The sequence below is a fragment of the Lycorma delicatula genome, chromosome 10 (genome assembly GCF_047948215.1).
Source record: "Lycorma delicatula isolate Av1 chromosome 10, ASM4794821v1, whole genome shotgun sequence".
Lineage (NCBI taxonomy): Eukaryota > Metazoa > Arthropoda > Insecta > Hemiptera > Fulgoridae > Lycorma > Lycorma delicatula.
The window spans coordinates 105,714,579-105,735,248 of NC_134464.1; the positions used below are offsets into that span (position 1 = coordinate 105,714,579).

Genomic DNA, 20,670 nt, shown 5'->3' on the forward strand with positions numbered 1-20,670 from the left:
CAAATTTATATTTTTCTTTTACAACAATAAAATGGTTTAATATTAGCAAAATGCATATCACCTAATACTGTAATGTCTTAAATTAAATAAATTAACTTCAAAAGTGAGAATAAACATTGAAAGCTCTAATAATGAGATATTTTAAACTTTTAAAGTATGGGATTTTGTAGTTTTAACATGAAAAATCCCAGTAATTTGGTTGTTTATGATTAAACCTAACTACCTAATACATTCATCCTTTTCTATTTTAAACAAATATAACAAAATCTGACTCCTTGCACAATACAATTAAAAGATGTATAATATAAAGATTTGGTTTGCTTGGTATTTCTCCTGCCACCACCCCATTCGGTCCCCCTAAAGCATACCACTAAATATACCACATATATATATATATATATATACCACAAACAGCTACTGAGCATCTAAACAGTTTAGTGACCAGTGTCCTAAATAGCTTCTAGAGCTTACCTAACAGCGTAAGCAGACTAAGTGCGGTGTCATACACAACCGGCTTAGGTGTCCCAACCGCTCACTTGTCAAATATTTATTAAAATGGGTAGGCACACCCCATCAACTACTAAAAATATATATGAAATCCATAAATTAAAATTCATTTGTACTAGACAGCAATTCGCTGCCACGCCTAGGTCACTGAATGCCAGCAAGTACCACCACCATCTTAAAGCTCTTGGAGCCATAATTTGTTGGTGGTCAGCCATATATATCTTAAAGTTAGATTCCCACAGCAGTGCGGTAGGAGTCTTTCCCTTAAGTAAACTACTGATGTCGGTTGAAGAAAGCAACTGCATCAAAAAACTCCCATACGGTCCGACAATGCGGCTCTCGCCACATTGACTCGACGCTTGTGAGTGGCCAATTTTCCCCTTGACTTCTAAGTTCCAGGCTGGCCCGGACTCTGGGCCTCCCAAGAGCAGGGCAATCAAACATCAGGTGATCATTTGACTAGACCTCCCCACAGACGCACCGGTCATCAGCTGCCAGGCGGAACCGAAACAGATATTGGTTTACATTAACATGGTTGGTGAGCACCTGGGCATCTGTTGCCCTTAAAAATGACCTTGAGGCATACGATTCCCTCAGATCTCGTATAAATTTATACAAGGATGTTCATATAGCCGTGGTATGCCATTCCAGCTGCCATGCATCCTTCGCGAGGCTCTGCAGCCTCTTCCGCAGGCGGGAGATGAACAAATGAACGAATTTAGATCCGGTGCATTGTGATCGCCATTCCACTCTGGTATTGGCCCGGCCCGAAGCCACATGGTTGCTTGAACTTTCCCCACTAACTCGATTGGGAGAACCTTTCTCAATATGGGGTGGAGCCTCGTAGGAAGTTGTTTTAAAAACACAAGTGCATACAATTAAGGCTCTGCGCTGGGTACTCCTTAAATTTTGAACAAGTTCTCTCTATTTATATCCAACCTAACCCAAAAGGGCGCCGCTTAGAAGTCGTGCTTTCAAAGACACCTCGGTACACCATGTACATTTGACGGCCCGACAACACATAGTCTTTCCGAGCAATCCTCCTAATTTTGAGATGGCGTCCGCCGCTACTTGCTTAATGTGGTTGCTAAACAGCAACTTCTCATCAAACAAAACATCTAGGTACTTGTGAACTCGAACTCGGCTGATTACACAGCCGAGTTTTATACTTAATGCGGTGGTTACGACTCTACGATAATTTGTCTGCATCCTTGAGAAGCATGTACTTCGTCTTAGGGACAGAAATCTTTAAATTTTGCATGTCCATCCAGCCCTGTGGTTGGGTATGCCAATCCCAGAAATCCAGGTTCCACAACAAGGGACCGAGAACGGAACCCTGCGGGCTTTCCCTGGTGACGGAGTTTTGCAAAACTAGATGCGCATCATTAAACAGAGCCGAGCGGTTAAACAAGTAATCACGTACCACGCTATAGCGACCCGAATCTAGAGCTCTTAGACCGCCTCCGTAAACGATCTCATAGATTATAAACCTATGATAGCTTACTCTTCCCTCGGGCCAAACAGTACAACTACTTGTACTTTGCAGCAAGTCGTCTATCACCAAAGTAACGTCGATGTAACTTTCTCGCAGTTCAAGAAGAAAAAATTGGCGGTTGTTCTGCATCATTAATCAAGTAGAGGTTCCTGACTTCAACAAACTGTTCGAGACCATCGCCTCTGGGTTCAGTGAGTGGTGAACCCCAGGCGGGAGACTTGGCATTAGCGTCCAGAGCAACCAGCACTCTGTGTCCGAGAGACCGTCCAGAATCCTACTTAACTTCGCCAGCAAGTCATCAATACTCCATCCTTGCTGGAAGTATCCTGATACTAGTATGACATCGAGCGTACCCCTTGTGATTCGCACGACAGTGAATTGCTCATCGGACCAATGGGACATCCAGAAGACACCCAACGGATCTGAGCCAACCACAATCGCGGAGTGGCCGCTCCCCACGAGAATGAATAACATCCACCCCACGGAAGCCGACCACCCTATCCGCGTACGGCTCCTGGACCAAGAGGACCTCGAGGTTTTACTCCTCAAGGAGCCTCATGGCTTCACTAGTGGCCGCCCGGAAATGATGCAGATTCAACTGCCCCAGACGCAACGTACAACATGGTGGAGTCCGTCCTTAAAGGCTTCCCCCAATTCAGGCATCGCCATCGCTGTAATTTTGACAGCTTTCACCCGAGTAATATCATACGCCCTGCACTGCCTAACTCGACCCGATGTCCAGCTTCGCTGCTTTTCTCCAAGTTACAGGCGGCGCACTTGGAAGGCGCAGACTTGGTAGGGCAATTGGCTACCCTGTGCCCCGGAAGAGCACAGTTACCACACATCTCCGACTGCGCTCTGTAGCGGAGAGAGGTGTGATTAAAGCCCTGACACTTAAAGCATTGGCGGACCTCTATGTGGTCGACGACCCTACATGAGGTCCACCCGAAAAAAAAACGTCCATCGGCCACCAAGACCTGCCGGATCTTTGGCAAGGTCTTCAACACCCAGTGATTCTTTGGGGCTTTCTTCCTCCACAGTTGCTGAACCATCTTGATTTCCCGAAGGAAATATTCGACGGCCATATCCAGTAACGGATTTTGACCTTCACGGCCTTGAGGATTTCGGGCTCCTCTACCCTTGTTGCCCTTGGCATATCATACACCAATATCTGCGGTCACCGCTCGGTCAGCAACTGAGTCTTCAGCCCGTTCTTTACCAGAACGTCGGTCTCCAGCAACTGCTTCGCCTGCCGCTCATTTACCACTTCCAGAATGACGCCAAGGTCCCTTGTTTTTGTGACCCGGAAGACTTTGATCCTTTCTCTCCTCGGATCCAGAAACTTCTTAAGGGTTAGCTCCATCGCTACCGATGAAGCACCCGGATCAGGTTTTATTGGGACCATCTTGACAGTAGCCCGCTTAATTTTGGCCGCCGGCGCCTGGGCTGGCAGAGGTGAACCAATTCGCTTAGGCGCCGGCGCGGCAGCCATTGCAGCAAAGGGGACAAGCTTTTTCACCTTCTCTTCCACCCGTTTAATAGACTTATGGAGTTCACCCGTCACAGGCTTGAAACCCGTAACTCTCTTAACTACCTAGTCAACTTTGCCGGATAGCCGTGACATAACCGAATCAAAGGCAAGGTTGGCGCCCTAGAGTCCCTCACATTTAAGTGCCAGACCAGAGACCAACAACGCACACTCACTCCAGTAGGAGTCTACTATCTATTGAACCTCCAATGCAACCCTCGACTCCTTTTTAGAGGAGATTTTTACCCATTCTGCCCGCATCTCCATCCGCCCCAAACTCTTCTCTTTCTCATTTCCTGTTTAGCCTCCGGTAACTACCGTTTAGATAATTCTTCAGAGGATGATATGTATGAGTGTAAATGAAGTGTAGTCTTGTACATTCTCAGTTCGACCATTCCTGAGATGTGTGGTTAATTGAAACCCAACCACCAAAGAACACCGGTATCCACGATCTAGTATTCAAATCCGTGTAAAAATAACTGGCTTTACTAGGGCTTGAACGCTGTAACTCTCGACTTTCCAAATCAGCTGATTTGGGAAGACGCGTTAACCACTAGACCAACCCGATGGGTTCATCCCCAAACTGTCGGAGCCAAAGTTCACCTGTCGCACGGCAGGCTTCCCTCCGGCAATCTCCCGCTCAGGACCGACCACCGCACCGCTGTTTTCGTTCTCCGACTTCCAGATTCTGACGAACAGATTCAAGGATCGACTTTTTATAAAGTTAAAGGTAATAATGGAAATTAAATAACTAAAATTATTACCGGTACATATCGTTATAAAAAATTGCTAGTAGATATTGCTTCGTGGATATCAAATGAATTCTACGATAAATGTTTTAAAATTATTAAAGAGTATTTTATTAAAGATTTTAAGTCATATAAAGATGATATTGCTCAGTTGCATTCAAAATTGGAATATATAGAAATTGAAAATAAGAAACATGTAGATGAAAATAATAGACTTGAAGATGTAAATTTAAAACGTAACTTGCAAATTGATGAATTAAATGGTAATGTAAAGAAAATTAAAACTATGGCCACCCCATATTTATCTTCACTTTATCCGCTCGATGAAAGTGATAATTGTGTTGTAATTTTAGATAAAGATAAGTATTATGAAGAATACAAGTATTCGTGTTCAGTATAGAAAAATAGAAAATGCATTAAATAAACTTTAAAAAACAAATCCCAATTTTAAAATTGTTTATCAAAAATTAAAAAACCCAAATAGTGTACGATTTTTTAATCTTGCCTTCAAGGATTTAAAATTTAAAAGAAAACGTAATAATTTTAATATAAATATGGAAATTGATGATTTTATTCAAAAGCTGAATTTGTTGTAAGAAAAATCTTTTAATACGTTGGAAATCACATCACCAAAGTAGAAGAGTAAATTATTATTTTATTTTACTTTATTTTTTAGAATACATGTCAATTAAAACTGATTTGGCGAAAGAATTACACAGGCCAACTAGAAGTAATTATCCTACTAGAATGACCGAATTAAAGGGTCTGAACACAATGAATCCAATCCCTTAACCTATCAACTGATTGATTCCCGAAACGAACTCATAAAAGGACGTTTTTATCAGCACGAACTACAAAAAACCAAGCATAAAGATGTATATCAAATTGAGAAAATATTATGACGAAAAGGTGACAAAGCCTATGTAAAATGGTTAGGTTTTGATAAAACATACAATTCGTGGATCGATTTGAGTGATGTAGTTTTATAATATTTTATTCAATTTATATATATAGATTCACACAGAATTTCGATTGTTTCACTCTTGGAGCTATTTTTTTTCTAATTTTTATTGTTATTATTACTCAAATACAGAGGTTGTGAATAGAAAGTGTTTTATTTGAAAATTAATTTTAATGTTTTTTTAATTTATTAATTTTTCTATTCAAATATAGAGGTTATAAATTTGTAATAATATTATAGAGATCAAAAGGTCAATGCTATTGATAATATTCATCTTTAATTAATTATTAAAATGAATTATCTCTAAATAAAAATAATAAAATTTTTTTTTACATCAACAATAAAATATTAATTTTAAATAATTTTACTTTTTATATAGATTAGTAAAAATGTCTAATATTTTCGATTAATTGAATAGTTTAAATTATTGTAATAATATTAAAAATATTAATGAAATGATGCAAAATAGGCGTTATCGAATTCAAAAAGTAGAGTTTATAAAAACAAAAAATGGTGATTCAATTATTGTTACAATTGAAGAATTTTGAAAAATAATTTTACCGCAACGGTTCAATGATCTTTCACTATCAGATTTGAATGAAATTAATAATTCTAAACAAGCTTATATAATATACAAGGGTATGAGAAAAATGTCTAGCGGTCATAATTATCATGATGTAGAGTTTACATGTGGTATTGATGTTCCATAATACTTAGAATTGTAAAAAGGTATATTATTTTAAATAAATAGAATAGTCCTCCAATATTTCAAAAATTATTTATTGATGCAAATACACAATACATATAAAACTAGTTTCTTTTCTTTTTTTTCATCATATATTCATAAATTTCTTTATCTCCATATGGAAGTACATCTATAAGGTTTTCCAATACCATTCTTTTGTGGAGAGAGAGCTTTTTTACACTGATCAATTGAATATATTTAATGATTAAAACTACGTAATGATTTCAAGGTGGAGTATGAAATGTTTGTATTGAATAAACAATCTTTATAAAGCTCGTAATTTAAAACGTTTATCAAAGTTGGGAACAGGAAAAAGTCACAGGGACTCAAGTCAGATGCATAAGGCGATTGAGGAACTACAAGAATTGCAATAAACTCATTACCGTAATTGAGAGTGGAGTATGACAAGGTGCACTGTCATGATGGATGCAGCATCTAGTTGTCTTTGATGGCTGGTGTCATGTGGGCAACTCTTTTTCCTGTTTTTCAAGAATTTCTCGGTAAACATATTGATTCATAATCTGTCCTTTAGGCAAAAACTGCTTATGGACATTGCCATTACTATCGAAGAAACAAATTAGCGTGGTTTTGATTTGCTCATTTTTGCTTTTTTGGGATGTGGTGAGTTTGAAGTGTGCCATTCCTTGCTCTGGCGTTTGGTTTCTGGGTCGTACTCAAATATCCAAGATTCATCACAAATAATAACATTTTTTTTTTAGAAAATCAAGATCAGTTTCAATCCGCCCTAGAAGATTGCGACACACTTCCACCCTGTTGTTTTTCTGTTCAGTAGTGAGGTATTTTGGGACCAATTTTGCACAAACATTTATCATGTCCAATTCGTCTGTCAAAATTTGATGGACTGTGGCACGGTTCAAATTCAATTGTTCTGCAATCATTCTGACAGTTAATAGCTGGTCGTACCACATCAAGTCTCGATTTGCCCAACATTGTCGTCACTTTTTAACGTTAACAGTCTTCCAGAGCATGGATCATTCGCAACTGATTCCCGGCCATCTAAAAATGCTTTAAACCACCTACAAACTTGGGCTGGATAGAGCATCATCTCCTTACATCCTTTTTAATTTTGAAAACGTTTCAGTAGCATTCTCACCGAGTTTAACACAAATGTGATTGCATAACGTTGCTCATAATTAGTATCACTCATTTTTGTAACGCACAACAAAAACTCGTTTCACAGAAAGTTTGTTTGCATCTCACATGGCAACAGTAAACTAAAGATATTAATACCTAATATAATTCAGCTGTTCATATAACCATATGTTTACTAGTAACTTTACAGCGTTGCCACTTTGGCTACAAAATAACTAGTCTCATTACTTTATTTACAGACCTTGTAAGTCAAAGGCTGCATTGGGAGTAATAACACAACATTTAAGTGATGTAAAAATCTATTGATAGAAGTTAATAGAGTAGATGCAAGTGCTTGAACAATATGTATTCAACATGTAATTAAATACGAAAAAAAGCACGGGTAGCGGACTGTTTATGTGAAAATATTATTTGAAAGTATAGTGATAAATTTGGGAAACAATTACAAAAGTTCAACAGACTTAGCAGCTTATCAGGTATTGAACAAACACCTTGTAGTAAAAACTATTTTTTTTTTTTTTTTTTTTTTTTTACTTGATGAAATTGTAATGAAGCAGTAACATACATTCATAAATTTTATTTTTAAAATAAATATATCATTTTATTACAATTTTCTAATCTTTGTATTACAAGTAATTTTTAATTCATTTTATGTTAAAACTAAAGAAAAGTGTTTTTTCTAGGATGGGTTGTGCTGAATTAAATAAAATTAGAATCATCACACTGCAATGTTTTGGTTTGCTGCAAGCTTTTGTGAAACAAAATATAGAATAGACTGAATATCTTAAAATTAGGGCATAAAATAAAATGATCAATCTTTTTTAATTTGGTAGAATCAGATTCAACAGTCCCTAGTCTAACTACTTTAACATATGATATTAAGATTTCTTATTGTCGTTGTTTAAATAAAATGAAAAAAAAAACACAAAATATTTTAATTTAGTTATTTCACTTACTACCTAAAAGACATTTTCTTCAGAACATTATAAAACAATATACTTTTCAAAAATGTGTTCGTTATTCATAATTCTAAATTTCTTTCCCAAACATTACCATTTGGGAAATTACAATCTCAAAATAGCGACCCTAAAACTATCGATTGCATTTCTCTGTGAGACCTGACTTGATAAATTTTATTATATACAGTACCTCTACAGAATACTGCATTCAGTTGGAAATCTCTATTTCAATCATTCTTTTGTTATTTTACATTTTGTATTAATTTTATTACTGAAAAAGAAAGGAAACACTGACAAAATTATAAACCAGGTTAAATGCAAGTCCATGGTTATCAGCAATAAATGCAGATTATTCTGAGAAATCTCTTAGATTTAGTTTATTGATTACCGATTTCCAAATATCTTGTGTTTTTTAGGGTTGGGAAATTGATGATTATTTTATAGATTTATTATGATAGATTAATCATCAACCTGGTTTGGGAGCTTGTTTGAGGGAATATGAGATGGAACGTTTCTAGGATGTAAAAAATGAGCTACCTGACTGGAATTCAAACATGGGATCTTCTAGATGGAAATATTTTTTTTAAAAAAAAAGAAAGACTCTTATCACTCCATCTGAAGATTGGTAATTAATTATGTTTTATTCAACTTGTAACTTATTGAAATTTAATCTTTTCAAAATGTTGTTTGGTATATTTTTTTAATAATTAGCTGGATACATTTTAATTTTTATTTTGTAATCAGTATCCTAGTAACCAAACAACTGATTCTCATTTTATTTAAATAATTTTAATTCATTTAAACATGTTTTTCGTTTACTTAAGGATAGTTAAAAAATGCATACCATAATTGGGGAAAATTAATATTAGTGAATTAACTATATAAATTTAAATGAATTTAATTAAATATTCTTGTGTTACTACAGATTAAAATAGAAATAATGTACACTCTGAGAACAAATTGAATTTCTACAAGAATGGTAAAAATTTTAAAAATCAGTATCGCAGTTATAAAGAAAAAAGGAGTAAGGGGAAAAATGTCAAGAACAAAAGAGAAATTTTCTGCACTAAAATTACAATTAATAATATCCATAAGAAAATTTTTAGTATTATATCTTATTGAAGAGAAACTGGACAGATAAATAGATATTATTTTTAGTCTATAGTAATAAGAATACAGAATAATAATATATATTACTCTTAATTTTAATCAAAAACATACAACATATGGTAAGTTTCAATTTTTTATATCTTTTCTGTATTTTACGAGAATTTTTCATACATCCTTTGATACTAATGTAAGTAAAGATAATCATCTCATATCATTTATTTTTTTATAACTGTAAAACTTTGTAGAGTAAACTGATTAAAATTGAACATTTTTACATCAGATTATAATGTGCAATCAGATAGTGTACAGCCTATTAAAGGATTAATCACACAGTTTCTTTCAATTTCCAAACCACTTTTGCAATGATAGAATGCAAAATTTTGATCATTTCTGGTTATTAGATGTGATTTTTTTTCATCAAAAGAAATATTAAGATTTCTTTGAAAAAAAATTATTATATACATACAAAATTAAAATTTTATATATATATATATATATATATATATAAAATGTCAGTAGTAGATAATAATATATGATGTTAGATAATATGATGGAGAAATCTTTTAAATGGTAATATATAAGATATAAGATATATATAACAAATATATAAGATATTTGTTAAACAATATTTTTAATACAAAAGCTACTTATATATATGTATACATTATATATATAAAAATGAAAAAAATTGAACATGGTTACCAAATACTATACAATTACAGTTTTAAAATTTTTCCCAATTAAAGGATAAGTTGTGTAACCTACAAAATTACAATGTTTTTTTTTTTTTATGTAAGCAATAAATACATATCTAAGTGTAATACTAAAATATTATATTATTGAATTTATAAACTATGCATGAAACTAAAAAAAAAATTATAATGTAAATATATTGTCTACATTTTTATTTTAGTGAACTGAATTCAATTAAAATGTTACAGAATATTTTAATTCAAATAAATAACCTTTATACTGATCAGAATATAAAAATACTTTTTATTGATCAAAACACAGTTGTATTTAAAGACCATATTAATTAAATACAAACACATGAAATGTTGTAATTAAATATAAAGTATTTTTAGTTAGGCACGGTTAGATTTTATCAGTGGCAGCATATTGTTATTCACTGGAGTTTCAGCTGAAGTTATAGCAATACAATTTTTATCCAGTACTTTTTTGTATTACACAGTAAGAATAAGAGAAACCAATGACAACACTCTTTAAATTTTAGAACTGTGATTTATGGATCTTCAGACATTATCCCACTTTAAAAATTAATACATACATTAAATAACAATAAATTCAAAATAAACAAAGTTCAGAAAAAAAACTATTAAAGTCAAAAAAATTAAGATAAATAATTAAAAAACTTAAAAATCAGCCGTGCATTAATATAAGGAGCTTAATAATAAAATCACTCAACTTTAACAAATTTGGAGGTGCAAAGATTCAATGAAGAATTAAAAATGGTCTAAAATAGACTATCAGATGTATTATTTCCAATCTGAATATTGGAAAAATCTGAATATGTTTGCAAAAAAAAAATCAGTAATGAATATATTTCAGTAACTTGGCTAATAAAAACTTGCAAAACTATAAATTATAATTAAGATTTATTATTGCATATTTGTATTTCAAACAAAAGCATTAATTTTGTTAACATAAATTTACAGTGTTGTTAGAATACCACTATATTATGTAAACTGTTATATATAATATTATGTTATTACATTTGCATGTAATTCTGTTTTATACACAGGATAAACAATAGCTTATACACACAACCTTTTTTTTTACTAAATTGTATCTTTGTAAGTAGTAATATATATGAAACTTACATCTGGATATTAATTTTATGTTGCAGATGCAAAACAGAATCGGAAAACAGAAAAAAAGAAGAAAAATGGAATGAGTGAATACAAAACATAGAATACAAATACAAGAAACATAACACACCACATACCATAACACATAATACATAAGATACATCTAGAATACATAAGATTTTGATTAGTAGAGGGTATAAGGTTAGTTACCCTACTAATCCTATGATTAGATTAGTAGGGTAATAGGGTATAGGATTAGTAGATGAAATTGTGTAGGTCAAAATTATAGGTAGCGATTTCATATCCATAACCAGTAAAGTTTATGGAAATGTAATTGCTACCTATGCTACCTTGCTTAGCTGCACACGCCCATAGGAATAATAATACACAGGCTGTACATCCTGTCTGATCTGGAAAAACAGCCTGTTTTACGGTTCCTATGACCGGACCGAGTCCTTAGGAATGGAATATACACCTTCCAGATTCCGTCTGAGAAAATGACAGTTGAACTGTTGGTATTAGTGTGTTATGCGGTACATAACCTCACGGGATTAGGACAAGCAACTTGGTATATCCGAAAGGATTGGGTGATTGGGGATAACAGGTTAGGTGAAAATTAAATCTGGTGTAAATGCAAAATGGTTAGGGTATAATCATCCTCCCTTGTTGTTGAAGTGTACTAATCTCCCGGCTTTGTTCAGGGAGACTTTTTGAGTCTTGGAGAAAGCCGTAGGTTAAAGTGGGGTAGGAAAATTTCCGCTTACTATTCACAAAATAGCGCATTTTTTTCAGAATAGGTTTTTTACATTTTCAGGTGAAACACAGATGAAGAAACTACTTTCAATTAAACGCATCTGACTAAAAAGATGAAATTAGAAGATGTGAGAAATTAAGATTAAATCCTGCTGACTAAAAAGATGAAATTAGAAGATGTGAGAAATTATGAAGATTAAATGCAGCTAACTAAAAAGATGAAGTTAGAATATGTGAGATATTATGAAGATTAAATGCAGCCAACTAAAAAGATGAAGTTAGAAGATGTGAAAAATTATGAAGATTACTTTCATGACAGATGAGAATTAGAAAAGAAAAAAAAAATAATGTAAGCGCTTTGTCTTAGTTTACAGATTCTATTTCTAAGATATTTATAATTATCTTAAAATGTTATTCTCTTTATAAAGGTATGTAGTTTTTATGTTCATAAATACAAATAAAAGTAATTAATTTTAAATGAAAACAATTACTCTTTTGAAATATTTAATTTATCATAGTATTGATATAAAATTATTCTATTTATCTGTCCAGATATTTTCTCAGTTCAATAAGATATGAGTTAATAAAGGGCATATTGATTTTTAATTTCTCTTAACAGTTATTAATTTTATTTTGAATAGTTTTTGTTTCTTTTGATAATGATAAATGTGGTGGAATTGTGTTGTTCCTGAATCATTTATCAATAAATTCCTTAATAGAGAAAATTGTTATCTTTAGCCCACAGACAGACTTAGAATTTTTAACATTTCTTTCACCTGTTTATCTTCTGCCGGTAAATTTGAAAATATGTGAAAACCAGTGAGTGACTGAAGATGTGGTTGTTTCTACCGATAGTACATTATCACTACATAGGTAAGACAAATTATTTGTTTTATTCTTTTTTAATTCAGTAAGGCTTAATTTAATACATTACAATATAAGAAAGTATGGTATATCTAGCGGCAATATCAATATTAAGAAATTTACAGATTTAACTTAACTGATTTATTTAACTTGATTTATTAATTTAATTTATTTTTTAACATGACTGAAGGGAATAATCTATCCTAAAAATGGAACATATGCCACAATAGGAAAAAGATTATGAGAATTTTCTCATATAAATTAAATACTTATAGTATGTGTTTACAGTGTTACATGTAATTTTTCACATTAAAATTTACAAGTTTTTTCCTCTCCCTTGATGTACAAGTATGTAACACTCTTATCTTCCACTACAATTCTTGAATGATATCTCCATCCATCTTCTTTCTGCAGGTTGTCATTCAAAAACTTTCTTGAGCAAATAGTTCTTACTCGTCCTCATTAAATGTCCATACAAAGTCAATAGCTTCTGCTCGATTTTGTTCTTATTCTGTCACTTTTCACTTTTATTCTTTTACAAAATTGAACATTCAGTGAAATCTACAAGGACCTACACTAAATTTCAGAATTATCATTTGCAAGTAACCTCATGAAAACTGGAAATAATAAAATGACATGTAAATTTTACACATGCAGATAAAAATCGTGAATTAAATGATATAAATTTAAAAGAAATAATATATTAGTTCAAGAAACAGAACACAAATCACATTTAAGATTCTGAATACTCAAATTCCATAGTGGATGGGTTTTCTAACAAAGTTTTATGACAATTGCCACTAACAATGATGTGTATTACTGAGACTGAACTACATTTTAGTTCTGAAAACATCTTATATAACCATATTTCCAAACATTATTCAGGAAGCAAATCTGTGATATAACTACTATTTTATAAAAATAAGCTGGTTTTCCCAAAAAAAATTTCTCGGTTTCAGCAAGTAATATATTTATTTTATAAATTAAATGCAATTATAAAAAAACATTTTTATAAACCATTTTTTTATCATACTAAATGAAACTCTATTTCATAAAAAATTTCATGTTATGTACAATTTTGATAAATTTTATTAATATAAATTACATTTGAAAATGTCTTATTTAGAAACTTTCTTTATTTTGTTCTCTGTACGTAAAAATTAGTTTAGTCCTTTCTTACACATTGTATGTTATTTTAGCGAGACAAATTACATAAAGACAAAAAATGAAAGGCCATATGTTAGAACAATAGCATAAACCAAATGCAAATTTTAACCAAAGAACACAACATTTTGAATAAAGCATGATGATGAAATAAATACAATAAATACTTCTTGCCACTAATTACATCAATATGAAAGAAAACAATTGGCAAAAATTTATCATAGAAATTAAGATCTCAATCAATGGCAGAGGTAACTTTCAAAGGTAATAATCAATTTTTCAAGATGTTGCCAACAAAGAAGTAGGTACCTCATTATTGTTTTTTTTATATGTTTAACTGATATCATAATGCTGTGGTTTCTGGTATTTCAATGCCAGCCAGAGAAACCTGAAACCCATATTTTTAAGAACAGACTATTTCAGACCTAATGCTTTCGGTCAATAATGCTGTATCCCAATGTAACCTAATAAAAACATATTTTTAATCAAAACATCAATACCGGTGGATCAATTTTTATATTATTTGTACCGAATTACTTGTCATGTGTCAAAAGCTACATCATATCATTTTCAACCCTTGAAAATTTAGTGTTGGTAATTTAAAAAATAATTTTTACAGTTTTAATCCACAGATTATTTCAAATTTTCTTTCCACTAAAATTCATTATTTTTTACGGGTTACCATTGCCATAAATGTTTGTAAATCTACAAATATTTTTTTTTTTAATTTTCTTACATTATATGGTTTTGATTTTTTTGTTCTGTACTTTGCATAATACATTGTTTCATTGTCAACTGTTTTGCATACAACAAAACATTTTGCAAAAACTACAATAAAGACAGGTAAAAATAAGTTTACCCATTTTTCTAGCCTTCTAACTAATTTCTAGACTGAAATATTCTTCTGAAAAAAAGTACATTAACATGTTAGATGGGGTATCAATTATGTATATTCTGTATGAGCATTTACAATGAGGCGCCCTATTCTCCCCTAAATTTCCCTTCCGTGTGGCTAGTGTACCTTTTATCTAGATTCTGAATTTATTTTTTTGCCACACCTTTTCTAAATATTAAATTCAGATATTGGATTAAATTCGTACCAGATCAGAATCACTGGTACCACACTATTTGTTTATTAAATTCATAAATCGTTCTACCAATGACTCATAGAGAGCATTAGAAGAGGCAAAAGTCTATAAGATGGAGTGTCCAGTAATGCATCAGTGAAAATGCTAATATCAGACAATGGAGACTTGCTACACATGAACATTATATGCATTAAAAAGAAGACAGCTAACTTATTAAAAACATAAAAATATGCAAATTCCATATTGACACTGATATTGGAAATATATTCTTGTAAGAAGGAAAACAAGGCATGATAATGTTATAACATTCTTTATAATCATTAAAAAAATACACCATGACCTATATTTCAAAGCAGAATATAATGACATATTCAAAATAATATAACCCAATTCTTAGAAATCACTTTTTCTAAAACTTAAAATAATTTACCACACTGATGCATTCGCTCTTTCAGATTGTTTCTCTCTAATTTTCTTTAATTAGCTTTACTAGATCTGATATGATTTTGAGGAATAGGTGACCTGGCATTACCCAGAAGTCACCTAAGCCATTATCTGCCATTAGTTTAGGACTTTAGATAACACTTATATTGTAAATAAATATAGATAAAAAAGTACTTCCATACTGAGCCTTCTTAAAAATGACTGCCCTGCCAGCTACCAGGGGGCCAACACAATGCAATACATGGTACCAGTTGACCCAATTCCTACAGTACTCGTGCAAGGAAGTAGGAATAAATTAGAAGAGAGGAGGAAAGATAAAGATAATTATGAGCTTACAGAGGTTGATCACAAAGTTACACTAGGCGGGATAGATCTGGATAGTTTACTGTCTTCAGGACCCAAAAATAAATATTTTAGCTTGAATTTGTAATTTAGAATGTAAGTACGGTTATCTGCAAAAAGTGTATTACTTTTCATAGATATAGTGTTTTAAATATTATTGTGCATTAAATATTATGTTTTAAATAAAACTATGCTGAAATTAATTTGTAATTAAATAATAAATTAGAAAGATGAATTATTGTAATTTTTATTAGGAATTGAGAGTACTAACTTACTTCGGATTTTATATTAGGAGATGCTTTTCTCTAGGAATTGTCAGCGGTAAAACCAACTGCTGACTTTGTTCACAGCTGATTTCCGTGTTTCATTGTTGATAAAACTTTATATCCAAAACCACTGAAGGTTATGTTTACATTTTTGTTTACGTGATGAATTGTTTCGATTGAAAATGTTTTATTATGGTGATGAGTACAAAAAATATGTACATAATAGGCATATTTCAAAGCACATCTGGCAACCCAGATCCCCAGATCTTACACCTATAGATTATTTACAGGGAGCAATGAAAAGCTCTGCTTACATGAACTGTCTACATATTCATGATGTAATGAAAAATAATATAACTTTGTTTGTAAATTCAACTACTCCTATGGTGCTTCAACATGTATTTTCAAACATGTTGAAATGTGTTCAAACATTCTAGAAAGCAAATTTTGACATACTGCATAAAAACAGTATTAATATTTATGATATTTTAACATCTATAAATAAAAATTAAGTATTATTTCTGTTTCTATCATTTTTAGTTGAATATAATAAATTACAAACAAATATTTGAAATTACAAACAATTTGAATTAGAAATATTTTTCCAGCCGGTTTACTAGCCGTTGCCAGGTTTGGGTGTATGTGTATAAACAAATGCAATTACTGTTACTGGGTTGCCAGGCCTGGCATAGCTGCAATGTAAATGTACTAGTAAACATCTAGTCTGAATAGTCTCAGGTTGACCATTCCTGAGATGTGTGGTTAATTGAAACCCAACCACGAAAGAACATTGGTATTCACAGTCTAGCATTCAAACTCATATATAAACTGCCCTTACAAGGACTCAAACCTTAAAATTCTCAATTTTGAGTGTTAGATATATGTTATAAATTACATATAATAAATAAATTATGCCTACTAAAGGCCTACTATAGAATCATCATCAATATCATAGAGTTTATATTTTATTAACGTGATGGGATCAAATTTCTTAATGATTAGTGACTCATGAATATTACCATACTATGAGTTAAAGAAAATTCCATCTCATCACAATAAGCTGAAATGAATTACAAATTTCAACATTTTTTTTCTGTAGCCAGTGGTGATAGTGTATTATTGTTGTTTTAATTTTTCTAAGGAGTAATATATATCACAATGGAAAATCAAAAATGACCATGTTACATGTATAACAGCTTCTAAATCATGGAGTAATTTAAAGATCTTATTTAAATCTTAATAAATTATTTATTATATGAATAAAATAAAAGAATATTTAAATTAAGAAATTTGTAAACAAAATTCAAAACAAAAAGAAAATTTAACATACTTCAACATAGCCGAAATCAACATAGATGAAATGTAAGCATTTTCTTGCACCTTTTTACATAATTAGCGAGTCAGTATGTCGTGTACCTTAATCTTACTCTTCAAATGGACTTGTGGTCACTCTTTCCTTTTTGTTTGGTACTGACAAGTGAGCTTATCTGTTCTGGAATAATTACAGTTTACTTGATTAATATTCATATGCGTGAAATCTTAACATTATATTTTATCTTTTGTTTCAGACATAAATTTTGATATTTTCTTCAAAATGTTGATTTAGCTCAATATGCGAACACTGAAATTTGGTATCTCAACAGAATTTTGATCAAATTGATAAATAATAGATGTATATCTAGTTAGCACATGTAATATGTATGGAAAATAAATACAAAACTGGATAAATTATATTCTTTCCTTTTTTTTTAATTTAGCCGATTAAGAATCGTGTGTAAAGCAACATTTTTTATTAATCTTTCTTTCTTCTGGGTATTTTCTTTCCTGATGTTGGTGTATTTTTTTCTCCTTCTCTTGGAAATTTTTTAAATCTTGTTTGATTGGCTTCTTTATTTAAATCATTAATTTTGATTATTTATTCCATATATTTATTTATTTATTTTACTTTTTTTGTCTTCATTTTATCATTGTCCGGGTCATAAAATTAACAAAAAGCCCCTTCTTGAATTTAAAAAAATATTAAGGTTAAAACAAAGATGAAAGCTAAAATATCAACACTAAAACTAAAATAATTTAAAAAAACGTATAAATACATTACATTAACAAAATAAAATCAAAATTTATTGTTGGTTATAAATGTGGTGCAATCAAGCAGCAGTTGCATCATACACACAGTGGTGCATTTCTGCTGACATCAGGTATCTATGAGTATGTCCTAATCACAATTGGCAAAGAACCACTTCCTCTTGGTGAATTTTTCTGCATGAAGAGTCCCATGGCAACACCATATCTTTGATGTGTCTTTTATAATCCACTGTAGCAATCCATTTACCTTGCTGATTTCTTTGAAGAGTATGTTTAATAGAATTAATAAAATCTTTAGTATTGGTGAAAGACCGTTGGCTACATGCATCTTTAGCAGCAGAATCTGCACATTTGTTAGGGATGAGCAGAAATTCATTTGTGTATACAAATCTTATAAAGCGTTGTGTGCACTACATGAATTGCTATAGATAAAGCCATATTGCTTGCATTAAGTTCAGCTTTGTAAATGCTTGTACCAGGTAGATCAAACACATAAGTTCTATGATTTACAACAGATGCATATCCAATGCTATCATTCTGCTTTGATCCATCTGTGTATACTACTGCATCTGAGTTTGTCTGATAGAAAATGGTAAAATGTTTGCTGAAAGACGGGAGGAGTTGATAATTTTTTATTATATATGGTGAGATCATAATTAAAATTTACAGGAATAGGTTGGGAAAATAGGGGTGTCAAAATTTAAAAGCGTGAATGGATCCCTGAGTGCTGGGTCACCACAATCAACAAATATGCTTGGGACAGGGCTTGATCTAAATGCACCTGTGGCAAATTTTAATTTATTAATTTTGTTATTTAGTTACTTGAGGAATCTTTGATATTGTTCATGAATTCTGTCTTTTTGAAAGAAATTTTTAGCTCAACTTTCTCTGCAATTTTTAGGTATTTTAATTCTTTTGTTGCCATTTTGAGATTCTCCCAGAAGATGCATTATCATCGTGGAAGGGGCAGTTAATTCTAATTCTTATTATTGTTTTATGGTTCCAGATTTGTTCTGCAAATGATTTTATTTTTTTGAATTCCCCTTGATATTCTCCCAGTTGGTTTGACGATGATAGATTTGAATCTAGTTTGATGGTTTTCAGGAATTGTAAATGAATTTTATTCGGGTTGTTTGTCAGTGGATAATACATTTTAATTTTAATCATTTTTTTAGCTTTTATTTTAGTTTGGCTAATGTAATTTAATAAAGTATTATGCAACCCAAATTACAAGAAAATTTTATAGTATATGTAACATAACACAAAAATAAAAAGTTTACTTTAAAAATATCAACTAAATAGAATAAATAAAAATAAGTAAATAAATAAAATTTATGTATATTTTTAAAATTTGAAGTTTTATTAGCAGATGTAATGAGACTTAAAATTATGGTGATCAGGTGATAATTTATCTGTAACTTTAGTTGTGAATAATATTGTAACTATAAATACATAGCGTAGGTTTTAAGAAGTCTGTGTGTCTACTTGTATATGTTTATGTATACACACACAATATTTCTGTTTTACTTGTTCAGTACTTATGTATCATAGTAAAGCAAAAAAATAAAAATAAAAATAATATAAAAATTATATAGTAAAACAAGATGTTCTGTGATTGATCTTATGATTTCTCTTTTCTTTATATGCTTCAGAACACACACACACACACACACACACACACACACACACACACACACACACACACACACACACACACACACACACACACACACACACACACACACACACACACACACACACACACACACCACAGATTATTTATTTATTCATTCCATCTACCTTTATTGTGTATTTTAAAGTTCAAGGTCTTAACAGGTGACTTCTTTTACTAGAAGATTTATTGAATTGCTTTGTATGTCTACCCTAAGGTAAGGATTTGTCTCTATCAGTGAGCCATATCGTACTGCAGCCTTAGTACTTACATGTTTTAAAATAATGCTTGACCTTTTATTATTTTATTTTAAAATAAAGTATTTTATTTTAAAATAAAGTATTTTATTTTCGTAACTCCGACTCATTCTGTGTTATTTTTTCTTTTCAATTAAAATGGATTTTATATTTACCATAGTTACTATAATAACATTAATATATAAAGAAGATATATGTTATGTCAGTAATTCTAATTTTAAATCTAATATTTTTACAAATTCAGAAAAACTTGCTTCATGATAATATTCCTTTAATTTCCTTTTAACATATCTAACAGATTAATTTGAATATTAATAAAGGTCATGCAGTATTTTATTGAATCAAGTTTCTATCTTTTCATGAATTTTCTCATGATAAAATTGATACTAGTATTTCATGAGTCACAAAAGATGAGAAATATACTTTAAGTATGTAAAAAAAAAACACTTATGTATAATTAGTAAGTTAATTTACTGAATTAAAAACAATTCAAAATCATAAAATTTTAAAAACATTATGCAGTTTATTGGGTTTGTGTTATTTATTATTTAATGTCCCTGTTAAAAAATTCAAAGAAAAATATTTAAAAAAATAAATTATTAAAAAATTCATATGAAAGTTTGAATAAGAATTTCTCACAGTATTATTTTTAGACAATTTTTCTTTTTTAAATAATTACTGAAAATTTTAAAAACATATGTTACTAGTATTTTTTTACTCAATTATGATAAAAATCCAC

The 20,670-nt window shown here is 31.1% G+C and overlaps 1 long non-coding RNA gene across 1 annotated transcript in view; it reads left to right on the forward strand.

The window, feature by feature from the left end:
• LOC142331592 (uncharacterized) overlaps positions 1–12,092 on the forward strand; it is a 339,524-nt gene extending 327,432 nt beyond the window's left edge. Inside the window, exon 3 of the long non-coding RNA XR_012758054.1 lies at positions 11,035–12,092. This is a non-coding gene — a long non-coding RNA (uncharacterized LOC142331592). The remainder of the gene's footprint in view (positions 1–11,034) is intronic.
• Positions 12,093–20,670: the final 8,578 nt, after the last annotated feature.